Source organism: Coturnix japonica, chromosome 5 (genome assembly GCF_001577835.2).
Source record: "Coturnix japonica isolate 7356 chromosome 5, Coturnix japonica 2.1, whole genome shotgun sequence".
NCBI lineage: Eukaryota > Metazoa > Chordata > Aves > Galliformes > Phasianidae > Coturnix > Coturnix japonica.
This window is the reverse complement of record NC_029520.1, coordinates 42907356-42924146: the sequence shown is the minus strand read 5'-3', so window position 1 is coordinate 42924146 and position 16791 is coordinate 42907356.

Below are 16791 nucleotides of genomic sequence, written 5' to 3'. Positions count from 1 at the left end.
TCTGACATGGAAGTGCATATGAAGCAAAGTTTTGTTATGGAATTCCTCCTTCAATGATACCCATTGATTTTCAACTCTTGCTGAACATTTATGGAAACCAAACAGGGGATGTAAGCCCAGTGAGGTGCTGGGTGGTGCATTTTCAAAGCTGGCAACAGTGACAGTGGGTCATAGATAATTATGAGCGGGACATGCAGGCTTCTGTTCCTTGTTGGTGAAAATGTATATATTATGGTGGTGACTACACTGGAAAAAAAAACAAAAGGTGTTTTTTAGCTAAGAATGTCCTCTATCAAATAGTGTTCTTGTACTCATTGTATCTATTGCAGTTTCCATGGAAATAAATAGGGGACATACTTTTGGAGTGACCATTAACATAATAGAAGCACCAGAAGGGAAAGAGAGAAAATGGTCATTGCAGTGAGACAAAAGAAATATTAAGGATATGTTTGTGGAAAATCAGACTCTGGAAGTCCGTCACTGATGGAAAAACTTATTTCATATTGGCAGGTAGTGCTTGAATCTACTGACTGTCTCACTGGAGACCTACTGTTTTTCTGCTGGCACCCTAATGCTTTGTAATTCTAACACAGGAGTGAAGTGTTGACTTCAAATCCTGCACAGATCCTCTGACGTCTTTTTCCTTTACAGAACCTGCAGTCAGAGAAAAGAGCCCTACTGCACAGACAATTTGAATAGATGGATAAGTACCAGTGAAAGTATTTGCATAAGGAAAAGAATTATATTTTATAACTCAACATGAGAAGCACAGATTACTTTGCACATACTTATTAAGATTAGTCCATAAGAATTCATTACTGGCATCATACTGGAGAAATTAGTTATTTCTTTCTCAGTCAAAGATAACATGTAAAACTTTGTTTGTACAGCAGACAATTAAGATGGAGGTTATTTCCTAACACTAATGAAAGTTCTCCCTTAGAACCATTGCAAATTTCTATGGACCTCTAACCTGTCATTTTCTTCTGTTTGGTTCATTGTATTTTGTAACAAAGAAAACTGTACCCGGCTGTGAATAGAAAAAGAAAAAACCTTTTTCAGACAAAAGAAGCAAAAGATCTTTTGTTACAAAAAGTAGCACAACTTCAGAAAAGATATTTCCTAATAGAGATCACTAGGCTATTTGATTGTTTTCAGCATGCAGAGGGTTAAGCCCAGCTGAGAATGCCAGACATACCTGTATTCATTCCATTTTGAATAAAGTGACAAATTCCTATTCTTGGTCATTGGAGCACAAAATTAGCCCTGTGCTTCAGTGAAAGGTCAACGTGGGAAGAAATAAACAGGAGGTGAGAGGTCATGACCTGTATACAGAACAGCAAAAATGGCTGAATAAAAAAAAAAAAAAGTTAATTCTACTGTATGTTGTACTTTCCCTATAGTCAGGTCCCGTTGGAAATGTAAAGCAGTCCTAGAATGTTGTTCTGGAAAACAGAAAAATGAAATGGGCTTATTTTTATTTATAATGCTGTTCTTGTACAGGCCTCACTGCTTTTTTCTATTTTAAACAGCTCCTATATATAAATATTTATTCATGTGATCCAGGATCCAATGGATCTAGGAGGACTTTAATTTATGAATTCCAGAGCACTCTTTCACTGTCCATACCTTTCAGCGGGATATTCAGTGTTAAAGAAAGACCTGGTGACCCCTGAAAACTGCTAAGGAACAGAACCAGTTGCTGATGGGAACAAGAGTCTGAGTCAGATGAAAGGCACTGAAATTAGGCAGCAAACATAGGGTTTAGCTCTACTGAGTCTCTGGCACTAGTGGGCTGAAACACTATCTTGTCTGATGTTGGATATTGAGATTATAGTCCCAGTGTAGGAGAGAAATAGTCATCTTGTGTGCTGTAGATAGATGCAGTGGACATTTGAGCAGCAGTGGCAAACAGCAGAACACAGGCAATAAGGAGTATTTTATTCAGCCAAAACTGTGTTCAGTGAATCACGTCACGTGCTGTGAGCAGTGGACATGAAGAAGAGAATAAAGCGTTCTCAAAGCCCGGCTCCTACAGAGAGTACTGGTACTGCTATCCTGTGGATGTCATTCAAACCCTTTCTGGAGTATGCTGCATACATTGGTCTGGGGAGGATATCAACGCTCTCTTGATTTGGAATTTTAATAAAGAACTATTCTTTGTGTCAATATTACAATGAGAGCCTTGACTCTGGTTCTGGGTATTGTGAAAATGTTAGTTATGTGAACACTAACTCAAACAGGTCGCATGAAGTGAGTGTTTTAGACTACATTCACACACAGGTGTCGTTAACACCATATCCTACCATGGTAGATCAAGCTGATTAAAAATATAGCGTTACAGAAAAAAAGCCTACACGGTATGTGCATATGGTTGACAGAAGGCCCAGCTAGGAAAGAACAGCTCAACCAGAAATAGTTGTCTCTTTAAAAACCAATAAAAAATCAAGGTGTTGAACCAAAGAGCATCTCCCTGGACAAGGTGATATTGATTTGTAGAATATTTGGCTTTGTAAAAAGAAAATATTCAAGAAGGTATAAGAGTTATTGTTCAGACTGTAGTACTGGGCAGAAGCATTTCTTTTTAGTTTATTTTCTTCTTCTCAAGGAGCTCTTGTATGAAATATAGCTTCAGCATAAAATGATAACTCATTGCAATCAAAAATCTAAGCTGTAAATATTACTTTTGACTAATTTCCTGTTTCTCCTGAAATTAAGAGCAAAAGAAAATAAAATAATTGAGAAAACCTGTTGAAACATTTTGAAATTCAAAATTCTTTTTCATATGAAGTTTCTTTTCATTTTACTAATGCTAAGTATGCTTATAGGAAAAGCAAATGATGAGCATGAAGAAAAAAGATACTGAAATGCATGTCGACTTACTCAGTTCCCTTCCAAAATTTTGGATTTTAATTTACATAAATAAATAAATAGATAAAAAATAATCATTACGTTAGAAAATGTGTCTCCAGAAGGAGAAATTGCATCCTGCCAAGTTCTAGTTGTTAAGTGTTCTGAGTGCACCTGAATATGATCTCACAAAATATGACATGCAGAGAATCGAGAAAACAGCACATCTTCATAGGGTACTGTATGGGCTTACCCAAGTAGATTACAACTAAACTATCAAAAACATGTAAGCAGGAAATCTTTTCTATTTCTTTGTTGCTTTAGATTCATTATCACATTTTCTGGTGTTTTACCAGTGCTTTGCAAATTTGATGGTTATAATTCTTTTTCTTTTTTTTTTTCCCTTGTTATTCTGAAATGAGTGTTTGCATTGTTTGCTTTATTTTTCTTTTTAATGCTTGTACTTTTGGCTTAATATATTTCATATTAGCAACAGAGTTTTACAGAGCTATGCCAGTTGGCACTTTGTATTTCAGCAGGTTGAAGAGAAGTATGAGGTCTTGTGAGGAAAAAACTCACCCAAATTGACTAGTTATAGTCCTTTAGCAACTGTTTGTACCTATTAGCTTCTATATATCAGAATACAGAACAGACCTGATAAATCACTGATGGTTCTCCAGTGGTTTCCAAACAATATGAGCCAAAATAATTTATGTTGCTGTTCATAAAAAACAGTAGATATTGCTTTCAGGCATATGTCAAAACCTAGGAAAAATAGATAGTTGAACTTTGTACTCCACTATTACTATTTAATATTAATTTTGTTTGCATGCTATGGTAAGGTATATTCTTCTTTTGAAATAAATAAAGCTATAACATTTATTTTGAAGTTAGTATTAGTAGAACTAATAATTCTATTTCTTCCCATTTCTACATGGTAACTATTGTTGAATGCAAATAGCACGTAGATCATTTTATATAAGAAGCCCATATGTTCCAATAGAATTCTTCAGTGAGATTTAGATGCATTAATTTATTTTGGGGAGAAAGGAGGTACAGGCTTGCATATATTCTGTATATTGATGCCTGTCTGTTTCTATGCAGTCTGTTTTGCTATGGCTTCAGAATGGATAACTTCATGTCTATGTGACCGTGTCTCTCAGAGGATAGTGAATAGAGTGATATTCATTTTATACAAGGCTGAGATAGTGAACACAGAGTAGAGAGTACTAGAATAATTGCTGAAGTTTCGACTGGCATGTCTGTTTCAGAAATTGTGCTGTCCATTAAGCATGCTACTGGAAAGTGATTTTAGTTCTATAACTCTCTAGCATGCTAAGACTGTGGCTTAGATAAGCAGTGATTTTCTCTTTTCCTGTCATCAACTGAGTAAACCATCTCTAAAACAAACCTCACTATGGTTGCCCATGGTTTGACTCTTGGCATCTGCAGTGTTTTCTCTATTGCTGCAGCTTCAGACTATATGGAATTATATGGAGACGGAGAATACAGGTGGCAACTGGATGTTCTAATAAGGTATTAAGCCCAGAGCTCATAACACTTCTTGAGACATTTGTGATATGACAGATTCACTAATCCCCATGTCTTTGAGATTCCTACTGTATGGACTTTCTTACATAGAAGGTAGTTAATATCTAAAGGGGAGTTACAGGAAAGAAAGGGACAGACTCTCTAGCAGGGTCTGTAGTGATGCAACAAGTGAAAATGGCTTCAAGCTCAAAGAGGGAAGATTTAGGTTGGACATAAGGAAAAAGTCTTTTACAGTGAGGGTAGAGGGGCAATGGAAAAGGTTTGTCCAGAAATGTGGTTGATGTCCTGTCCCTGGAGATTATCAAGAGGAGGCTGGATCAAGCCCTGGACAGCTTAATTTAGCTGTGGATGTCCCTGCTCATTGCAGGGGAGTTGGACTAGATTACCTTTAAAGATCCGTTCTAACTCTAAAGATACTATGATTCTATGATTCTGTAATTAACAGTCTTAACATACCAAGGACAGAGGTGCTGTTTTCAGGTGCCAAACTGTGCTAGCATACTGTTTCTACGATAGGTGTGTATCTGCGTTACTTGAGTTTCAGCTACTCCTCAGTCCCACAAGGCAGTAAAGGCTTCACTTGGTAACACTAGTGGGACTGAAGTTAATCCAGCACACTCCTTCCTTTCTTCCTTTCTCCATAAATCTCCCACTTCTTCCCTTCCTTCCTCAATTATGAAAGACCTGAAGCATACTCCAGTGATCATCTACTAGAGAATTAACTTCTGGAACAGTGTCAAAGATTCTTCTTGTTAAGTATTCCCTCTAGTTTCATCAGTACCTTTTTTTCTGTTGTTGTTTAAAGGAGAGGAAGGAGGAGGAGATGAGCATTTGACCTATTGTTTTTGATGCTGACACAGTAGATTTTAAGGGGTCTCTGTTTTAATGATGTTGCTTAACTTGACCTTGGAGCTGCAAGCAGCAAACTTTCATTTGAAGTGAATGCTTGTGATTTCATCATTAAGATACCTAACCAGGAAGTTACATTTGTTTAACTCAAAGCCCCTCTGATATATTGCAGAAGAAGGAGCTCTCTTTGTCGAGAGTATCAAAAGAAGCTATTAAATAAGGGCAAATCCTGAAATCAGAAGTCATGTGTTATTCTTACTGTATTCAAGTCAGACAGTTGTTCATCACTGACATCTGGGAATCAGATTATATTATGTAAATAAAATGTTATTGTTTTCTTCAGCCATGTTGATGTATTACTTAACTGATCATTGAAAGGAGAAAGTATAAGAGAAAGAATAAGGTTGTAGGGAAACTCAAAGATAAGTTGTTAGTGTCTTCTGTTGGATAGTGTCATTGAAATGACGCTGATCTTTCCAAGTATTCACATGTTCAAAGGTCTATTCGTTACAGTGAAGACATCATCAATGTCCTTAGAATTGACATACAGACAAATATAATTCTTTTTTTTTTTTTTAAATATATTAGTTATTTTGCTATAACAAAAATTTGTTTTAATGACAGATTTAAGTATTACTGAAGTTTCTAGATAAAAGGAAGTAACATTCACTACATTGTTTGAACTCTTGGTTCTATGTTATCCTTCTATACTCATGGCTAATGCATAGTGATGTTTAAATGTTGGTAGCTTGATTATATTGATTTAACAGTTATTTATTACAAATCTTTCTAGATTTAGAAGGAGAAAAAGCTACGGAGTACTATAAAGTAGAGACAATTATAAATGAAATTTGAAATTTATCTTTCAAATATATTTTTACTAGTACTTTTATGCAGTATTTACACTGATCATAAAGTATATAGTTTCAAACCGGAAGTGTTGATATACGAGTAGTTGCTTTTAACAAAAGTAAAGATATGAATTATCAATTATCAAAAATTGCTACTAATAAGACTGAGGGAGGGACAGAGAAATATTGATCGGGAAAAGCTGACACTTACAATGCTCTGTAAATTACCGGTATTTTTTTTCTTACATCTGCCTTAGATGATATGAAAAAAGTGTCAGGAACATAATTACTAAATACATCTATGATACAAACTCTTTTGTTTTTCTTTTAATCATTTTAGGCAAGAATATTAATTCCTTGGAAGATTCTTGCCCTTTTCTACAGATAGCAAGTAAAATTAACTAACAGCTTAATTATTTCCTTAATGAGGAAGCTCTCCCCATTGGTATGAATTCAGTTTAATTGTTTTTCTTCAAATATCCTTTATTTTAATATCAATCAAATATATTTTCAGTGCATAATCAGGAAATCCTAAAAGAAGGAAAAACAAGTTGGAACTGATATCAGCTACAGTGTCTGACTTATAACCACTGCCTGTCATACATGCAGCCTTTCTAGTGATTACAGGTTGACTAAATAAATTGGAAAGTAAGTAGTTTCAAACCAAGGTAGTAATATCAGAAATAAAGTTGAGAAAATTATGAATATTTAATCATTTATTCTATATATAAAAATTATATTAATTACACTAAATTGGAATGCATTGAGTTGTATTGTTGTGTGTGTCCTTTCCCAGTTGTGACTCTTTAGTGAACTCTGCTTAATAGTTTTTAAGAAAACCTACATGCTAAATTTTCCATTATGTTCTCATGTTCATTCAAGTTAAGCACTTTAATGAGCATCTGCTTTTTCAGAAGTGTTCATTCCACTGACTCGGAGGGGAAAGAACCGTGTTATATGATTTAAGTGGAAATCAAACACTTATAGCAATATTTAGCCAATAGTTGTTGTTAACTTATGTTAACAGTCTCAATTTTTCATCCATGGCAAAAATAAATATATAAGGGCAGGAAATTGCCTGTTATGGAGGTAGGAAAGAAATATAAAACAGCAAACAAGAAAATGACACTTCCTTGCTGACATCCAATACTTCTTCAAGTCAGTTTATCCAAGAACAATACTAATTCGTGTTAGACATTTTGGCCTGAAACTGTCTAAATATATTCTGTATCTAAGAAGGAGATACTGTGCTTGTCTCTGTTGAAAAAGATTTTTCTGTATTTTTTTTTCTTTCCAAATAAAATCTGTCTTTACTCTCAGAAGAAAAAGTTTGAGAAAATCTTTTCCTTCTCGTGATTTTGTCATATTCACCAGATGAGAATGGAAAGAAAGGGAAGTGTGATGAGTATTTCATCTATCTATTTTCTGGAGATCAGATCTAGTGTGTGACTTGTAAAGTAAGTCTTTTTATTCTATAAGTAAAGAAATCTGCAAGAAAGGAAGTTACCTTTGACAAAGATTTAGTGGTAGGTGAAATTAAAGAAAGTGACATCTCTTACTGAAATATTCTTTCAAAATTAGTCTGTGCATATACAAAGAGGTCCCAGTGCAATGAATATATTATGGATTATTTATGAATACACACTGACCCAATCATCCTTGGTAGAGGCCTCAAACAAGTAAAACCCCAGTTATAGCATAATAATGTCCTATTTTATAGCTGAAACAAGACAGGATTCTTGTGTATGTAGATTTAGTGGCAGAGTTTATGCAATTCAGTTTTAATACCATGCATGCAAAACAATATGGTAAAAATAGAAAGAAACACCTTATTATTATTATTATTGTTATTATTATTGCATGACTCAGTAACCACAAATAAGTCATCATTACTAAAAAAATGAATCAACTACCCTCTGGCCACAGACTTCGAGGGATGTATCAGTAGGTAAAATCCACTCTACCTAGTGTAAAGGCAATTATCTATCACCCAAAATGAAAGCATATGCATAATGTGTAAAAGTGTTCTGTTGGGGGCCCTGTCTTCTGATGATCTGATGGCCTAAACTTTATTACCTCTCCATTGAAAACCTTAAGCTGACATCTTAAGTCTTTTAAATTTTCTTTGAGTATATGCAAGGTTATTGAAAACATGCACAAAATTTTATTATACATTCATTGTGGGGAAAATAATATCTGGAAAAAACTTTCAGCTCAACTCCACCATGTATTTTAATAGGATTTAGTACCATGAATTTTAAAATAAAGGAAGCTTGAGGAGGTTCATGACTGTTAGGCATGATGGCAGAGTGTCTGAAAAAAACAAAAGCAAACAAATAATTTTGAAACAATTGGAAATAAGTGTTTTTCTATAAATTAAGTCTGATATGTACTTAATTCACCAACAGGACATCTGAAATCTCCTTATTTCTCAGCATACCTTTTAGAGGTCTTCAGCATAACACACCAAGGACAATGATGCATCGAAGATGTGCAAATTCTCTTATAAATATGACATAGTTTTGTATCTATTTGTTGGCTTTAAATTTTGGGGGAGTTATTCCTGCATTTTCATGTTGAATTTTCACTGTTTATTAGAGACTTGTGGTTAATGCTTTGATTAAAGTATAATTACTTTTTAGGAAGAAGTTAGTTATTTTTCTTTCACTCTTGCAGGATCTGTGGATCTGTGTAAAAAAATAGCACTGATAGTGATAGATAACAGTAATTGATAATGGTCATTATACATTGTTCCTCACACTCAGAATTTTGTATTAGCATATTGAAGCACAAATTCAGGAAAAAATAAAAAAGTAAAATTCTAGTAAACAACATACAAATTGAACACAGAGGTTCATGTTCTTTCTAGCTGAAATGCCACGCAGCTCTACTGATCTTTGATAATTTACTCCAGAGTATAGTTTAGCCCAATCAGCACAGAATATTTTTATAGCTTTAAAAGTGGCCTCTAAAAGAGCGTGAAAAAATGCAGATACTCTTTCTGCTCCTGATGGAAAAATTAGGATTTTTATTTATTTATTTATTTTCTTAATTTCATTTCCATTAAAAGAAAATAGGAAAGGAGGAAAGACTGCTTCACATAAACAAGAAATAAGATAAGGTGAGGTGAAGATAGGCAGGGACAGAATGTTAACAATGTGGAGCTTGGTACTCTGGAGAATAGTCATTCGTCTTTTGATTGAAGATGAGGTGCCAGAGGTGGTTTGCTATGGTGCTCTCTAATAGCTGTAATGAAAGACAGAGATAAAAATATGTATACATTAGTGGGAGCAACAACCAGAACACATTAATGAAGGAGAGGTGATTGACCTAAGAGGTATAATAGGTAGTTTTTGTTTTCCCTAAAAGAGGCTAGTTTTTGATAGCTTAGTAAAATGTTGTCTAGGTAAAATTATATGCAAAACCTGTGTGCCCTCAAGTGCTTGATTAATCTATTCATAGGGACTGAAAAAACACATACAGCTAGAAGGAGGGCAAAAATTAGGTGTCTATGATCCTTCAGTGTGTCTCTATACCAGAATGGTTTCAAAACTGTGAGACCATATGAATACATCATGTAAAGACAGTTTGTGTTGTTCTGAGAACAGCCTTTGGGTTTTTTTGGACAGTAGTGGAAATACACAGTTATGATAAGGAATATCAAACATCTGTGATGGGAAACAAACTGGAGACATCAGATCCAGAAGCATCTAAACTGGATGACAGCCAAGTGAATAGGGTTTCCTTCCCCTTTCTCCTCCTAGCCTTCCTCTCCTCTTCCTATGTAAATTAATCAAGACATTATTTGTTGAGATTTTCCTGATGTTTATATTTTCTCAGTGAATTAAGTCATCAGTGGCAGTGGAATCAAAGTGAATTCCATTCAGGCTAAAATAAATATGAATCTGAATTAATCAGCTTTATCAGCTTATTAGGAGCTAATAAAAGACAAAACTGGTCCATAAAACATCACTACTGGTACATGCTGTGCCATGGTTCTGATTTTTGTTTCTATTGCTGCAGTATACTGCATATGAGTACACTGAAGATGGCATTAATTACTTTATTGTATCCATTGCTGGATCCACCAATGTATATTCTATCTTTGCAGTATGAGTGATATCATGTTACATCACTGTTCAGTATTGACAGAGACTCTTGGGTACCAAAATATTTTTCTAATGGTTCTTCTGCCATCAATAGGAGTTTAAATAATGTGTGTTTAAAGCAGGACAGTGATGCTAGATTTTCCTATAAAAGTTCATGTCCAGTAAATCAGCAGAGATACTCCAAGGAATGATAAAATAGTATAGTGGAATTTGCAGACTGAGTTTATTGGCCTGAGTTTATTACATGTATTTGTTGACAAAGACAGAACTCTTCCAAAGGTGGGTGCTTTCTAGGGGTCTCTAGGAAAATAAAATAAAATAAAATAAAATAAAATAAAATAAAATAAAATAAAATAAAATAAAATAAAATAAAATAAAATAAAATAAAATAAAATAAAATNTAAAATAAAATAAAATAAAATAAAATAAAATAAAATAAAATAAAATAAAATAAAATAAAATAAAATAAAATAAAATAAAATAAAATAAAATAAATAAAAGCAGAATTTGATAGTTCACAACATGGGTGAGCCATTTATGAGTGTCATAGAAAAAAAGTGATAAAAATTCCAAAGGAACTTAGCTGAATGTCAGACTCAGCATGTAGTCGATAAGGCTCAGTTATTCAGTATTGGCACAGCATGGCAAAGCTAGGAAGACATTCCTCATTTCAACTTCTATTGCCAAGGTTGGGTACTTGACAACTCAATCAACAAAGGATGAAAATGGAAGAAGAAATCTCAATCACTATCTTCTGATGAGAAAGATATTCAGAATTATACCTTTGTTCTGTCCTTAAAATAGAAGGCTGTAGGAAAAGGATTAAAGAAATCTTAAAACCGCAGTTTGGTGTTCTAGTAAGACACAGGTCACTATGCAGTTGTTTCAGCATCAACAACAATGAGCATGATGTCTTCCTTGAAGGAATTTTGTCACTTCAGACTCTTTCTCACCTTCTTCATAATCTTTCTATGATTATTCTTCTGCATATTTCTCAGCCTACCTTAGCTTACCAAACATTGACCTAGAAAGCATGTTTTCCACGTGGTAAACAGCCCTTCTCTTCAGCAGTGATTTTCTCACTTAGCACTTCATCCATGAATTCCTTCAGTGTCAGGTTCCCACCCACCTCAATGACTGAAGATAATTATCATCCTGCTATTCAAATCAATGCAAGTATTTGCATACCCTTTTTGCCCCATTTTCTGAAATTTTATCTTTGGTTGTTTGGGGCAGGGAAATAAAGACATGCAAGTAACAATGTGTCCTTTCCCCTTCATAGGTAGCTGAGATGCTTCAGTTGCAAACATATGTGCACAACTTCTGCCCATTGAAATATTCTTCTGGAAGCAAATTATACCCACAGACGTTGAATTATTTTTATTTCTACTTAAGTAAATAGAAGAGAAGGAAATATTTTAAGCCAGCATGGAGGAGATGTTTTAAAAGATCTGCCATTTTAGCCATTTAGCTTGGCCCATTCTAGTTTGAAGTTTCTAGTTCATACTGAGGAAGCTACATAGGTCTCCACTATACAATTTTCCTATAATTCTTTCTAGGTTGCCCAACAGCACAATATATGCTCACCGTATTTATATACCCAGCCTTAAAATTCTCACTATCAACTGACAACTGTCCCAAAGCCCCTCTTATTTATGCTTAGCCACAATCTGATGCCTGAAAGAGGCTTCAGGCTGTCCTATGTGATAAATAATTTCTGGGCATGAATTTGATTTTGCTTTTCCATTATACACCATACTGTCCTCTTGTTCCTTCTTATTTTATGTGCACCACTTACTTAAACAAAGATGCTTGAAATTTATACTTAGTGCAATCCAAGCTGCTAATTTTTGTGCTTCTTTTTAGCTCAGGACCATACTCTAGCCAACCATAATGCACCAATGATTATATTGGAAAGCCATCTATTCTGGCATTCCAGGTTTTATATGGGAAGAAGTACAACTAATAGAGATGCTACTAATTGCATATCGTTATTTTCATTTGTACCATTATGCAGCAGTTACTACTCTTTTGGACTCATATAAGAAAAGGCCACGTGTTTCATATGATAATTGCAATGCCCTAGGGAAAAATGGCCTAGCTAAGGGTGCTTTAATGTTTTCTTGACATTCTTTTAGCATATTCAGACCACAAACATTATTTTCTAATCAAATGTAACACTGCAGAACATGAGAGCATTTATGCTTTCCCTCTATCTGTTAATGCACAAACTGAGAACATTCAAGTCCTGTTTTCAAACAGGTATGCATTAGTGTGAAATAAGAGCTAATTGCCCTTCTGTACTGTGAACCTATCAAAGCTGATGAAGTATTTTTTTGTCATCTTTGGACAAAGATGACATGCTCTGGAACCCTGTGCATTAAATAAATCTAATCATGACACTTTAATAAAATATGTTAAAGGAATATATTTAAGGCCAAAGTCTGAAAGTAACACAGAACATGTTCCAACAATAAAGCTCCAACACCTGGATGTTAACCTCTTCTATGCCCTATGGACATATGGCTTCAGTTCAGAAAAGCAGCACCTGTAGTTTTCTGTGAATATCTGCCATGCATCCTCATATTGCAGAGAAGTTAAATATGACACATTTAGCAAGTAGGGAAGCACAGTAACTCAAATTGTGCAGAGTTTACTAGTGGTACAAGTTCAGTGAGACAGTAGACAGTAAAAAAATTGTTCACTCGCAGCTTGCTTGATTAGAGAACTGGGGTTGGATTCAGCTTGCTCATGTCCTTTGTTATTCAGTTCTCAAATACTCATGTGAGCAAAGCTATGTTCCTACAAACATCCACAAACAGCAGATTTGGGTGCTTGCCATATGAATATATTCCGAAAACAAAGCCTGTTTTCTGATAAAATGACATTCATTTTGGAAGAAAGCAATAGCTTGCGAAGAACAGACCATCAATATGGAAACAGATATAATACCACATGACTGGTCACAGCACTCAGCTAGCAAATCCTAACTGCTGAATGATCAAGCTTCTTCTTTAGACTGTCCAAGACTTAATTGAGCTGTCTGCAGACAAGGAACATGCAGAAATATATGTTCTTTCCTGTGCTGATCTCAAGGAAGAGAATTCTGCAAAATGCTCTTGAACCAGACAGGGGTTCAGCCAGTGGAATCCTGGATTGATTTAGAGAAAAATAAAAATAGTCTTCATGAGTCTAAATTACTTTGACAGAGCTTATTTTAATTGTATGGATGCCATGCCACAAGCACACACAAATTTGGGGGCTTAAAAATATGGGGGTACAAGATTGAGTGTTTATATAACTACAGATTTTTTCCTGTCTTAGTCAGTGCTAGAAAGAACGGAAATTTAGTAAATGAATATGCATTTAAAAATCCCACACAAAATGTTAAGAAATATTTTATTGTGCTTTTTCTCTGCCAATATCACAAAGTAATTACACAAATGCTTAGTGAATTTCTCTGCCCTGCTGCTTTTCAGAAAGCACTTTTACAATTTACCAACAACAATTAACATCTTTAAATTTGTTTAATTTTGTTTGTGAGTAAAAGATGACAAGAGGCTATTTTTTTTTCAGCCTTTTATAGACCAATGTTTTCTTCTCCGCTTCAGATAGACATTGCTGTAGCTTTAAGTACAATATAGATATTAATATTCTAAAAAAAATGTGATGCCTTGTTTGCAATCAATGCATATTCCCCTTTTGTGTAAGAATAACAGATGTTGATAGAAATAGCCATTGGGTTTGCAAAGAACCCATTTCATGTGTCAGAATAGTTGTGCCTCTTCTAGATGAAATGTCAAAAGCAGGCAGATATCTCAGTGTGAAATGACCTTAAGAAAAACCCGACCTCGCCAAAGATGACCTTTTTCCAGCAAGAAACATTAAAATTACAACCATATTGATGCTTCAGCTTCAAAAACAATATGTATTTCTTTTTCTATCTTTTTTTTCCTTTTTTTTTTTTTTTTTTTTTTTTTTTGGTCTTGGCAACCTACGTGTTTTTAAATAAAGATGCACAGTAGTCCACTAGTTTTGCTACTTCTGTTGAGATCATTTATGGTCATGGGTTTGTTTTTTAAGTGTATATATACACATACAAGCATAAATAACAATATTTTAATAAATATAGATATAGATACGGACACATACATAAAAAGAATTATATACATTCACAGAAGATAAAAAACAAACACAAAACCATCCTGATTTCTAAAGTGGCCAAACATTTTTTCTGTCACTATTACATTAGTAGAATGTATTATTTCCTGTAACTGATCTTGATCTTTTCACAGTATCTTCCTTTTTTGAATTTTTAACAAATCTCCATGGCTTTTCTTTCTTCATCTTCATCAACACGCTATTCAAACTGAAGTGTCCAAGGTTCTTTAAAAGAAGCATTGGAGAAGTACTCATGTATACTAGTGTATGTACTTGTACATGCAATAGCTGATTGGTGGCACATAGTTTCTCCTTTAAACTATGAAAACAAAATGCAAAACCCCAAAAGATCCCTTGTTAAGGACAGAAGATTTACAATTCCTCTTTTTGTGAGTGATGTGGAATCTCAGTCTCAGCTTCTGTTCTAAAGTTCACAAAAAAAAAGTGATTTGAAATTAAAAGCAAAAGTTCCTATACACTCGAGATCTTCCAAAAGACACCAGATGTTCTGAAAGTTCTCAACTGTGTACAGGATGATTAATAAAGTACACAGGGGTTTTGGAGGTCAACAGTGTTGAAAGTTTATTCTGTCTGCCCACATAAACCAAACGTTTTCACAGCCAAATATTTGCTGATCTGTACTTATGACTCACTCATTCCCTACACCCAAACTAAGCTCTGGCCCTCCAGGTGCTATTCCCACCTCACTGGAAGATGCTTAATTAGCTGATTGAAGTGGTAGGGAGCACCCAACCTATTCTCTCAAAAGCTGCACTGGGAAAGGACAAACAGTCTCAGATATGCTGAGAGATGATTATAGAAAGATCTTCCTACATTTCCTACCCTCTCTTGGCAGAGGTGTGGAAGAATTGAAATTGTTTCAACATCTGTCTAGTTAGGTAGTGTTTCTTGCATTTATTTCTCATTTTTCTGCCATCTCCACACCATTACAAACAACTACCTGATACTTGGACACAATGGAATACACTTTCTTCTGAAATAATTAAACCAGATAATTATTTATGTCTTCATGTCTTCAAATTAAGCTTACTTTTCTAAATTAACTTTTGAGCAGACACAGCAACCTACAGATATTCCTTTGCTGGGTTTGCCTTGGGGTCTCATCAGAACCTACATTAGCTATTGAGAAGCCACCAGTAACCGCTAAGCTTGAATTTCTCAATTTAATCCATGTCAAACTTGGTTTCTTTCATTACTCTTAGTCCTCTAACCTGCCACAGTATCATTTCTTATCTTGTATGGGACAAACATTTCCCAGAAAATATATATCTGAAGATTGTTCCTCTTCATCCTTGAAAGCCTTCATGGTACTCATCTATTTGATTCTTGCAGAGACACATTCAGTTAGCATACTGTTTTAGGTTGGGACTGGTCTTAATAAATAATCAAATCAGCATATCAGAGTAGTTTGTTGCAATATATTTGTTAGTAGGGAAATTTGGGCCTTTTGGTGAATATCCAACCTAGATTATTTCGAAGCAGAAGGACCTATCTTTTGGACAGGATGGAGCAGTCGAGACCTAAGTAGCCAGGAGCAGCTGGCCTGGAGAGAAAGAAAAAGCCTGTGGCTATGCTACCATCAGAATCTTTTTTTATTATTTTTTATTTTGATTTATTTATTTATTATTGCCTAATTTAATTTCCCTTAATGGCTTTTGCCTATTTATTTATTTATTTATTTAGCATAAAAAGAGTGAGAATTCAAAGGAATGTCAAGAAGACAATGAGACATTTCTGTTGCAGACTTAGCATGCAGAATCACATGGTACATGTATGGCTCAGGCTATTCTCACCAGTGCTTCCCTACCTCTAGCTGACCACTCACTTCCTTACTAGTCTTGTCATTACTGACTTGTATGTCAATAGTGTAGGTGATGGCCTGATCTGTTTAGGCTGTTCAGGAAGCCTTTCTGCTTATAAAAAAAGCCTTTTCAGCCTCAATAAAGCCCTGCACTTCTCTGCCTAGCCATAGTTTTTTTCTCACCACTTTACTTTGTTTTTGTTCTCAATGATACACAAACCATCTGTGCCTCTAATACAATGTTCTTAAATAGCCTCCAGGCTGTTTCTGTGGTTTTAAAGTTTTTTTTGGTTGGTTTTTATTTTTTTTTTGGTTTTTTTTTCTTTTTTTACTTTGCCCTTCAGCCTGCTGTTAACCATTTTCCTCATAGTTTTAAAATCTGCCTTTTTAAAGATTGTCACTTTGTTATTCCTGAGGGGAATTGCCTTCTATTATGATACAAAGCTTAATTGCCCAATGATTGTTTTTACCCAGTGGAGTTCAATTTTGTAGAACTAGAAAGCCCTTGAACTTCAGATACTTAAATTAAGCCCATATTGGGGGCTCAATCTAGTTTGATGAAGAGTGCATCTGAATTTCCATGGACTTTATGACCACT